The following is a 12483-nucleotide window of genomic DNA, read 5'->3' on the forward strand; positions in this document are numbered from 1 at the left end:
GTCCCTGCTCTACTTCATGGCCTCTCTCTATGTATTTTCCTAGCTTTAATTTACGTTTCCGGAGGCAAGTATCAGAATGGTTCATCTCATCCCTCTTTGGACAAAGCTCTCCACATTAGGCCACCTCATGGGCTGCTTCCAAGCCTTTGGATTATCTGCTCTTGAGCTAGTTGCCTCTCTAGCTTGACGAGATGATATGGTGTAACATATAGCTGTTTAGGATTATACAGTAAGCAGAAAATCTGCATAGGGAAATTTCTTTATGAAGGACTGTGAGCTGGGTCAACTAGGTGAAATATACAGTCCTCCCCACGTGACATACAATGTTTTTGTTGTACACAACGGCGACTGAAAAGTCACGATTAACACTTATTTTATTTCAGGGGAATATGTAATTCAGTTAATCAGAAGACAATGAATGCCATGACAGGACCAGTAAAAAAGATTTCAAGATCAAACCATCTTCCAAAACTCAATCTGTGATTCCAGAACTGTGTGGTTTACTATTTCTTCCCTTTTTTCATCTGTAATCTTCAACTTGTGAAGTTAATGTTCCACACACTTTTCAGGGATTGGAATAGATAAGAAAGAGCTATCGAACTTATCTTTAGCTCTTCTTCCAGAAGTTTGTTCCTTTGCCTGTATGAAAGCAACTTTCTCAAGTGACCCTATACCATCTAATAGCATTCTTATGATTTTAAAAATATCCTAGAAGGCCTTAAGGTTGACATCATTACACTTGCTTTTAATAATATACCCATGATCTGCTCTGATAGTAACATTGCTATTTTATTTGGATTCTAGTTGGCTGTTAGCTAAAAATGTGCGTTCATCAAAACTTTTTGCTATTTTACGCTATATCGTGTTCAGCTCTTTAAAACTCAAGGTTTAAACAAAGCTGCAAATCAGATGCATTTTAAACTTTGATTTGAACTATCATGGTATTGTGGAAACAGGAATCAGCTTGGGTATAGTTCCCACCCTGCTGTGAACTTAGGACATTTGGGGCAAGTTCTTTCACCTCATCTTCACTTCCCACATCTGTAAAATGACTGAGGCAAACTATACAATTGCTAAGGTTTCCTACTATTCTAGAAAACCAATACTTACTCAACTGCAAGGTCCTGCCACTTAGCACATGGTAATTTAAGTCATTTTATGATGTTTATTAATTTATAGTGATGGCCTAGTGATGTTTATTAATTTATAGCAATGGCCCTTTGGACCAAACTTTGCCAAGTGTTCATGATACTCAAGTCTAGAGTGGAAACAGAATGAGGGTACAAGAAGTGTTCTTTTAAGGTATTAAAAATTTTATTCAGTTCTCCTATTTGTGTTTAGATTGTTTTGTTGTCACCTAGGTCTGGAAGATACATATGATTTTTTGCCCTAACTTAATAAGTGAAATTATTAGACCTTAACTTTACAGAAATCACTCAGAGGTAAGTATAGTTTCTGGCACCAAAACCTAAATTCTATTCAGTATCACCAGTAATGGATGCCAAATGTATTTCTATAACTACTTATAGATACTCACTTTTTTTCTTTAAGGAAGAATGCATGCATTTCATATAGACAAATAATTCTTTTATGTGACTTTAAAAAGTAATGCAGGGGCTTCCCTGGTGGCACAGTGGTTGAGAGTCTGCCTGCTAATGCAGGGGACACGGGTTCGAGCCCTGGTCTGGGAAGATCCCACATGCCGCGGAGCAACTAGGCCCGTGAGCCACAACTACTGAGCCTGCGCGTCTGGAGCCTGTGCTCCGCAACAAGAGAGGCCGCAATAGTGAGAGGCCCGCGCACCGCGATGAAGAGTGGCCCCCGCTTGCCACAACTAGAGAAAGCCCTCGCACAGAAACGAAGACCCAACACAGTCAAAAGTAAAATAAATTAAAAAAAAAAAAAAAGTAATGCAGAGAAATATAAAGTAACTTTCTATAAATTATTCCAAATGGAAACTGTTTGGAAATATTTTCCCCTGTTCTTTTTTTTTTTTTTTTAATATTATTTATTTATTTTGGCTGCGCCAGGTCTTAGTTGCAGCACGCAGGACCTTCGTTGCGGTGTGCAGGATCTTTAGTTGTAGCATATGGACTTCCTGGTTGCAGCATGCATGCAGGATCTAGTTCCCCAACCAGGGATTGAACCCCCCAGGCCCCCTGCATTGGGAGCGTGGAGTCTTACCCACTGCACCGCCAGGGAAGTCCCTCTCCCTCATTCTTTTTTTTTTTTTTTTTGCGGTAAGCGGGCCTCTTACTGTTGTGGCCTCTCCCGTTGCGGAGCACTGGCTCCAGACGCGCAGGCCCAGCAGCCATGGCTCACGGGCCCAGCCGCTCCGCGGCACGTGGGATCTTCGCGGACCAGGGCACGAACCCATGTCCCCTGCATCGGCAGGCGGACTCTCAACCACTGCGCCACCACGGAAGCCCCCTCTCCCCCATTCTGTTTTTTTTTTTGCGGTGCGCGGGCCTCTCACTGTTGTGGCCTCTCCCGTTGTGTAGCACAGGCTCCGGACGCGCAGGCTCAGCGGCCATGGCTCACGGGCCTAGCCGCTCCGCGGCACGTGGGATCTTCCTGGTCCGGGGCAGGAACCCGTGTCCCCTGCATCGGCAGGCGGACTCTCAGCCACTGCGCCACCAGGGAAGCCCTCCCCCATTCTTAAGCTAACTATAGATATCAGGTACCGTGACTCATTTTATTAAATAATTACTAGATACTACATATGTATTTGTTTACTTTTTTATACCCTATTTTCTCTCTAAAAAGGATTGTTTTACCTTTTACTAAATATAGATATAAAAGCAAGACTCATAAGATAAAAGAGAAAAATAAAAGTTAAAGTTTTGCAAGATTCCCAACTAAGAAAAAGCTCTATCTTTAAGCTTTCTAGTAATCAGCACAAAGAAAGAGTGAGTTACACAGCTCTCATTTTTTTGTATAAGGAAATATACAAGTGGATAAAAAGCTGTACCTAATACTAAGCTCTGAAGGTAATTTGTCATGTAAAACTTTATGAGGACTTACAATTATTTATTGAAATAATCAGTGCAAAAATGATAGTTTGGGATCTCTTTTAATACTGAAATATGTATCAATATCAGTATTTGGCTTTTTTTGAAGAGTTCAGAATTCATAAAGCAAAATATCAGTAAACAGTATTTAATATATTAAAACAATTTTAATGTCTAAATATATTACAACATATTAAAAAGTACCATTTATAAAAACAGATGTGATAATAAAAAAGACAGATATTAATGAATAATAATGATGATGTGGAGAAATTGGAACCCTCTTACACTGCTGGTGGGGTTGTAAAATAGCACCATCACTCTGAAAACAGTCTGTTGGTTCCTCAAAAGGTTGTGACCCAGCAATTCCATTCCTCTGTGTACAGCCCTATGAAATGAAAACCTATGTGCACATAAAAATGTGTGTACAAATGTTTAGGGCAACATTATTCGTAATAGCTAAAAAGTGGAAACAACCCAAATGTCCATCAACTGATGAATGGGTAAACAATTGTGGTATATCCAAACAATGGAATATTATTCAGCAGTAAAAAGGAATGAAGGACTGATGACATATGCTACAACATGGATGGACCTTGAAAACATTATCCTGAGTGAAAGAAGCCAGTCACAAGAGATCACATATTGTATGATTCCATTTATATGAAATGTCGAGAATAGACAAATCCATATGGACAGAAAATAGGTTAATAGTAGTAGCCGAAGGCTGGCAGGGCTGAGGGAAGGGTGGGTGATGGAGAATGACTGCTAATGTGTATAGGGTTTCTTGGGGGGGTGATGAAAATGTTCTAAAATTAATCATGGTGATAGTTGTACAACTTCATGAATGAACCAAAAAGCATGGAAAGCACCTTAACATGGGTTAATTGCATGTTATATGATTTATACCTCAATAAAGCTGTTATAAAAAATGTTAAACATATGTTAACCTTTTAATATAAACTAGCAGATAAATTTTAATGGAATATTATTTGATCTTAGAAAATATGATCTTAAACATCAAAATGCATTGTCATTAGTGCCATTGTTGAGTCAAGAGTATATTATTAGCATAATTTTCCACCTAAGAAGCTGTTTCAGATACTACGTTAGTCAAAAGAACAATGAAGTTTATATGCTACTTCCCAGTATTTCCTTGACTTCTTTTGAATAATCCCATCTCTTGTTTAATAACCTTGTAGAGATATTTATAAAGCACCTTTTGACCTTTGACTAGGATTAGGTTTTTTTTTCTAATTTATAGAGAGCTATATAGTTTTTGTTTCAAAAAATTTTTCTAGTTTTCATCATCTTCATTAGTTTTATCATGTATAGCTGGAGATTACAGTGCAGAGTTACTTATATGAAGTTTAGTACTTTTAAAATCATATTCTACTGGACCAGAAACTTTATTTTGGACTAAGAATTATTTCTTGCAATAATTGGTTTCTTTTTGCTGTGTGCCCAAGTGAGAGCCTGTCTAGACCACATATTATATGTGATTTTTTTAAAGTAAATTGAGTAATTGAATTATGGTTATTTCAAGATGTAAATAATTTAGATTTTTTATTTTTTTAATACCAGAATAACAGAATTATGACAACAGTGATGCTAGGATTTTTGGCATTTAAAGAGAGGTAAGCATACCAGAATACTAAAAACTGCTATTAAAATCACTAAATGTGATTGAAGTATGAAAGTATCTTTAAAACAATAAAGCACTATTTAAATGCAAGATCATATTTTGACAGTAGGGCACTATTTTCAAAACAAGTGAACATCGGATTAATCTGACCTATGAATTAGAAAAATCTTGAATTTATAGAGCATCCTTTTAACTTTATAAAGCAATTTCATATTTCTATCTCAGTTACAGAGAGAGTATTATCATCCAGAGAACTACCCAACAGTGAGATTATCATCATCGGCATTGTTCAAGCAGTGGCTAGGTGTCCCTTTGTCAGGGATGTTATAGAAAGGACTCCTGCAGTGGGTGGAAGTTGGATTCAATGACTGCCAATATCCCTTCTGATGCTAAGATACTGTGATTCCCTGCCCGTTTATCAGATAGGGAAACTAGAACCAAAAATAACTCCGTAAATTATATGTTGGTTGCATCATATAGGCTGTGTATGTGTAGACTGTAAATATGAACTTTCAAAACTGGGCTGCTTTACCACTAGCCAAAACTAACAAAATCAGGTGTAATAGTATTAATGTCCATTTGTTAAATGTAAACTGAAATTAGATACCATTTTTCACCTATAAAATAAACAGTGGTCTTCAAAAAGATAATTTTCAGTGCTAATAGATCTGAAGTTAAGAAGTTCTAATATACTGCAGGTGGGAGTACAAATTCATATAATTCTTTTGGAAGACAATTTTATTCTTGAATAGCCTTAATGTTAATATGTTGACTTAATATTTGTACTTCTAGTAATCTATTCTAATGAAAAATCCTGCATATAGAAAACATACAAGGACAATCACTTTATCAGTATTATTTATAATACCCCAAAATGGATACTCTCTCAATGCACAATTATAGGGAGGTGCTTAAGTGGACTGTGATTCATACACATGGTTAAACATTATGCAGCAGTTAACATCTGCTATCTTATACTAAAATTCTTTCTTCTCATGTATTTCTTGCATTCTGAGGTACTTCAGTGTAATTTATCTCCAGCAGTTTAATGTAATGAACACTCTTATTCATCATTTGTCACCAGCTAGTTTAGTACCTAGTATAGGACAGGCACTTAATACATTTTGTTTAACTTAAATGGATGTTTGCAAAAGAGTTTATAGGATCGTGGGAGGACTTAATGTTAGAATGTTAACACAATGTACAATGTCACACATAAAATATGATTTTAACGATTTAAAAATATAGGAGAGGCTACAAAAAGAGGGCTTTAGTCTACTGATAGTGCCAAAAATGTGTTCTGTTACACAAATTTCCTGTCCAGCTCTACAGGGGAAGATGAGGTAGGCTCCAAGTGATGATTCAGAGGTAGGTGGAGAGGGAGGGAGGAAACTTGTGGAGTACTAGAAGGGAGCATGTTTTAACAAGCTAATAATTTAGGGGTGTTTACTTAACTTTCCTGTCTTAAGTTTCTACTCTGTAGAATGAAGATAGAACTAGTTGATTTCAAAGGTTCCTTTATGTGTATGTGATGGGGAAGGGGAGGGGGCTGGAAAACCCTTTTATTTGAAACAATTCTGATATCTTTTTTTTAAAAAACATTTATTTGCTTTTTAAAAAAATTTTTAACTGGAGTACAGTTGATTTACAATGTTGTGTTAGTTTCAGGTGTACAGCAAAGTGAATCAGTTATATATACACATATATCCACTCTTTTTTAGATTCTTTTCCCACATAGGTCATTACAGAGTATTGAGTAGAGTTCCCTGTGCTATACAGTAGGTCCTTATTAGTTATCTATCTTATATACAGTAGTGTGTATATGTCAATCCTAATCTACTCCCAGTTTATCCCTCTCCGCCCTTACCCCCTGGTAACCATAAGTTTGTTTTCAATTCTGATAACTTAATGTGACAAAAATAAGTACTGAAATCACATATAGCAAATCCATTTCTCTTACCTTGCTAGCCCTCATTTGATCGTGGTGTATGTGAAAAGTAAATCCTTTTTGTGAGTGTGTGTGTGTGTGTGTGTGTTAAGTTACTGAGATCTGGACTTTACTTGTTGAAGCAGCCTATGCTCACTAATATAGTATCAAACAATATTTTTAGTAAAGCTTACAAGTCTTTGGATACTGTTTTCAGTAGATAATGGTATCTTTCTTTGCAACTACAGAGAGATAAATTCAGCCATTCATTGATAGCAATGGCCCCTGGCCTGCCTGCATCATTGAGTCAGAATCTAGAACTTCAATTGATATTTTTAAAGTGATTCTAACTCAGTGTATTTTCCAGTCTGCTGAACATAACCGGAATAATTTTTTTTTTTTTTTTTTTTTACTAAATAGAATCTCTTGCTCTTTCATCAATTTGTTTCTAGGATACTGCTCTTTAAAGCCTTGTACAAATGCTGCACAGTCTAAGCCAAATAGAGGCTGGGCCCAAACAACCGTGTAATGTACCAATCCATGTCTGAGGGGAAGATACCCTTAATCACTTTCACTCAGAAAAGGAAGAATGCACAGCATCACTGATCCATAGCATTTATGGAATCCTGGGCAGACATGGTGAAAGCCCTCTTCCCTGGGAATGGGGTGGCTTCCTTGATCAGGCTCTGATTCTGCTTCCTGGTAGGAATGTTCTTCTCCATTTTTCTTAATGACCTCTAACTCTACTCCTTGGGAGTTTCTTTCATTTCAGTCTTCTTGTTCATATTTGAAGTAGGCAGTGGAGGTTAGACCCTCATTTAGAGATGCACAGCTTTTAGAGCTCATTTTCTGTTAGAACAAACTTGGGTTCCCATGGGTGGTGGCATCATAGTTCAAGTAGTCAAAAGCTTTTCAGTCTAAGTTTATGGTTTCTTGGATAATATAGCTCCATCAAAATAGTAGTCAATTCCATGTATAATAATGATAATTTTAGAGCATGATTTGTTTCTTTGGCCTCTCTCTCTACCTAATGGCAGCTACCTTGCAGCTATTTGAAATAATAGGTTAGGATATAAAGTTAACACCCATAATCTGATCTTTGCCACAGGCTGTCTTAGTGGCCTCTTGTTGCTCAAAACCCTTCTCGGTCTTATCTCGTGCTTTTTGGCTCTCAGAGTTGTTGGCCTTTCCAGCCCCTTATGCCCTTTGATGCCCCAAATTTCTAGATTCTCCCTGAGACTCTCTCTATTCCCTTTTCCTTGCAAAGTGGCTGATTACATCCCAAGCTCATTTTTTTCTTCTGCCTTGTCAAAGGCAGCCAGTAACATCAAGCACACATCATCTTCATCATCATCATCATTATTATTAAGCACTTGTTCTGCTGTGACATAATAGGGACTTCCAGGCTTCCATCGTCACATTGTGTCCCTGCCTCCCACTGCAGACCTGCTAAGTTAACACCATGCCACTTGTTTTAGTATTTTGTTAATGCAGCACCTAAATTCAAGTTATCAATATCTGCATTATGACTATAAGAAACAACTATAAGAAACAACAGACCTCAGAGGCTTCACACAGAGGTTTATTCTCTCTCACAATACAATCCATTCAGGTTTCAGCAGTTAAAAGAAAAGGATAAATAATCTTTATACCTTGAAAGAGAAAGGAGACTGGGAATGGGAGAGGAAAAGATTTCAAAATGATTGATAGTGTCTTAGGCTGGGTGATAGGTACATATACACTCATACTTCATAGTGTACATCTTTCATATATGTACTCTTGGATATGTATGAAATCTTTCATAATAAAAAAATAAAAATTCCTCCAGCTGACTTTAAATCATGTTAGTATACATGTAAGTATTTACAAGGAAAGTGTGAACATCATTTTTTTTCCTTCACCTCATCCCCACCTTCACATACCACAGACTTCTCTCCTTTAAGATTGTCTGGCTTGTTTGTGATGTAGAAATTCCACAGGACTTCAAGTCAGCAGTCTCTGTGGCTAAAGGAGAATGAGTGACTTTGTAACTACTGATCTCCTCAGGCAATAGAGCCGTAGTAACCAATGACTTCAGGGGAGCTGCTTCTAATGGTTCTGTTGTGTGGTTACCTGGGAGGATGTCTAGAAGATTAATCAACGTGGCAGTGCCTAGCCTCACTCTGGACCTTGAGTGACACAGCCTCCCTCATCCGTAGTTATAATGTCACTTTGGTTTAGCTCCACATTTCCTAGTAAAGACTTTTGGTTAAAATGAGGCAGATCTGCCTCATATTAATTCAGTAGAACTAAACCCTGTTGAAAGTGAATTGGGATATCGGATGATGAGAAAACTGTCGCATCTTAGTGTAATCGGCTGCAGGGCATCATTAGGAGTTGGTGCTATTCTTTGACCTTCATCACTGCCTAAGGGCAATGGTTCCTAACTTGCTGGGAAAACATATATTTACTGATCACCCTCTATGTCCTGGCTACTAGGATACAAGGTGTAGTAAAATAATTCCTGCCTTATCACGCTACTTAAAATGAATTCTGATTGTTGAAGCAGAGATGTGAGACGGAGTTGGGAATGCCTTGGGAATTTTCCTGTTGTCTTCTCAAATTAACCACAAAAGGAAAGTGCATGGCAGAGGGTGGTGTGGGAGAGACCCCAAGCCAGGATGAAGGAGAGTGTTCAGGGGTGAGTGTGCTAAACCTTACACCACGCAGTCACCAGAGCTGAACGTTCAGCTTAGGAGAACTGACCCAGAGTCAGAAAGGAGGCATGTGAACAGGAGGGGTCCTAGCCTCTTTGATACAGGGATAACAGGGAAAGTTTTTAGGTTGAAATCGGATCCAAAGAAGACCAAGGGATAAATGAGTTAGCAGCTGGGGAGGAGCAGAGGAAATATCTGGGGCAGTTCCCAAATTAGTGAACTGTGCTCACAGGGGGCAGCTGGCCAATGCTGTCTTATCCTTTGCAGGTAGTTCAGGGCTTCTCCAGGCTTCAGGTGATTCATCCCTTCAGCACTATAGTCTCAAGAAAGAGGTTACTCTGTCTGGTTGGGGGGATCTTACACTGGGGAAAATGCCAGGACACTATCCGGGAATCTTGTTGACTTGATGTAGTTCAATCTAGCTGACTTGATTAAAAGCTGAACCTAGAAAGCCAGATAAGGGCAAGATAATGTGGGCCCTACTGCCACACTGAGGACTGAGAACTTAATTTGATAAGCAGAGGAGCCTTGCACGTGTTAAATGGGGAAGGGATGAGATTAAAACCGTCCTTTCCATCTTTCCTGTGTCCCTCCCCCCCCAACATAATGGACACTATTACAACTGTGAGATACCAAGCTTGTCATTTTGGTGCCTGCAATATTTTTTCCTTTCCTCCAAACCTTCTCTTTTTCTTTCCATGGTGAAATGATGGCATTATGAAATAAAGGACAGAATGTGGACTTGGAGGCAGAAAGACCAGAATCCCAAATCTGCATACACCAATCAGCTACTGAAATGACTTTCACTCATTCATTCAAATATTTTAGTGCCTGCTACGAGCCAGGCACTTTTCTAGGCCAAGGTGGTAGTAGTGGATAATACAGACAAATTTTCTCTTCTAGAGAGGGCAGAAAGACAAATAAAAACAAATATATATGCTGTATAACATTAGAAAAATGATGTAAAGAAAAAGAGAGTGAGGGGTTAGATTCTGATAGGAGTATCCAAGGAAGTGACATAACAAATCTACATGAAATGGAGAAATCTGGGGAAGAGGATTCCAAGCAGAAGGAGGAACAAGGGCAAAGTATTCTAGCTTTGTACTTACCTGGTATTTTAGGAAGAAGAGGCAGTGTGACGAGAGGTCACGAAAGGTCATAACAGTGGCGAGAGGTAAAGTTGATGAAGTCAGATGGTATAAAGCCTTGTTAGACATGGAAAAGAATTTGGATTTTTTTTTCTGACAGGAGGGTTTTGAGAAAGTGAGTTAATAGTCTGACATATTTTAAAAGATTATTCTGGTTATTCTATGATGAATTGCCTGAAAAGAGATTGGGGAAGATGGCAAAAGTGGAAGCAAAAATCACCTTCCTCAGTTAACTTTATGAAAATATCTTTGTTTATAATTGTATAATGGAACTTAATGGTTAGTCAAGTTATGGTAGACTCTTGGATTTAATACTCCAAAAATATTGCAAGCATAGTGTTTGAAAGTATATGCATTTTAAAAGTGAGTTCAGTGCATTAGTAAATGTAAGAAATTATTAGTAAAAATGATTGAATTTAGTTAATTCTCTGGCTTTCAACGTCCGTAGTTACAGTCCTACCTACTTATGAGAACATTATTTGGGTCTCAGCATCTTTGAAAGGAAAGGACAATTAGGAAATCTCTAGGTTCTTATTGAGCTCTAAATTTCTGTGATTCTGAGAACAAGCCAGGTAAACAACAATACTGAACATAGCTTATATAGAACAGTTCCTATAAAATAGCTGGATGGAAAATTTCCAAACATTTTAAGCATAGGTTCTTCATGAGTTCATCTGAAGAGACCATGTGTACTGTATTACTTACAAATCTATTTGTAATTTGCATATTGTGAAAAATATACAATTATAATTTAGTTTTGGGGAAAATAATGTAATGCATATGCTATGAATGCTAATAATTTTAAGTGATTGGAAAACCATTTTCTAAGAGGCAGTTTGAATTGTTAATTTTGAATGCAAATTTTTAAATATATTTCTCTATGTAGAATTATTCTTGTTATATTTTATGATTCTTGGTATTCAGTTTTCCATCAAGAATATAAGTAGCATATTGTTACTCTAGGGAAGCACAGAAAGAGTCCATCTACCCATTTGTCTCCAATAATAAAAATGAGTATGATTCAAGAATGTTAAATGTGATAAAGAAATTAAATGGTTTATAATTCTATGCTGTAATTCAGAAGGTTTATAGTAGAGCCTCTCAACCTCAGTGCTAATGACATTTGGGGCCAGATAATTAATTCTCTGTTCTGGGAGGCTGTCCTGTGCATTGTGTGATGTTTAGCAGCATCCTTGGCCTCTACCCACTAGATGCCTGTTGTGACAGTGAAAAAATGTCCCTTGGGAGACAAAAATCGCCCCCAGTGAGAGTCATTGTATTATGATGTAGATGCCTGCTCATTTACAAAGTAAGCTTCTTTTTCTTTCTTTTAAGAGATTGGAAACTATTCAAATATCTAATCTGGTTCTTATGGAGCTTGGATCTTATATTCTTGATACTGAATGTTATACTTGATATTATCTTTTTGCTTCCTCCAACACAGGAATGATTACTTCCTCTCACATAAGCTTAGGGGCATCGTCCACTCAAATTTAAAAACAATGAATCTGTATCAGTTTCCACAATGTCTTTGTCACTTTTAGCATCAGACTTGCTAATCTAGACCTTTAGGTCAAGGCAAAACTGATTGCCAGACTGGGGGAAGTGCTCAGAGCTGCCTCAGTTCACCCCTACACCAATGCCTGGGCATGATTTCACCTCTGCTGATATTGTTGGGCAAACTAACTGCTTCACAGATGTTTAGCTAGACACTCTCAGTTCCTGATTAGGTGGAAAAGCAATCAAGAACCAAAATTCGTATCTATTAAAATGTGTACATTTACTTCCAAAAACAGTGCAGAATGATCCCAGCAGAAATTTATCTGCGCTTCTCTTCCCATGAAAATCGTAGACAACCACTATATTTTTGCATGCTGTCATGATCTAAATCAGAACACACCGCCACCTGCTCAGGAAACGGGAGGCTTACCCAGAGATCAGAGATGGTGGTTCAGGTAGAGCCTGTGCATATTACATGTTCAAGTAAGGTCAAGAGTCTAGGCAAATCCAGAGTGACAAACACCGTAAGATACCATCACCCCCTCACCTCCACCGA

Source organism: Hyperoodon ampullatus (assembly GCF_949752795.1).
Source record: "Hyperoodon ampullatus genome assembly, chromosome: 16".
NCBI classification, from domain to species: domain Eukaryota; kingdom Metazoa; phylum Chordata; class Mammalia; order Artiodactyla; family Ziphiidae; genus Hyperoodon; species Hyperoodon ampullatus.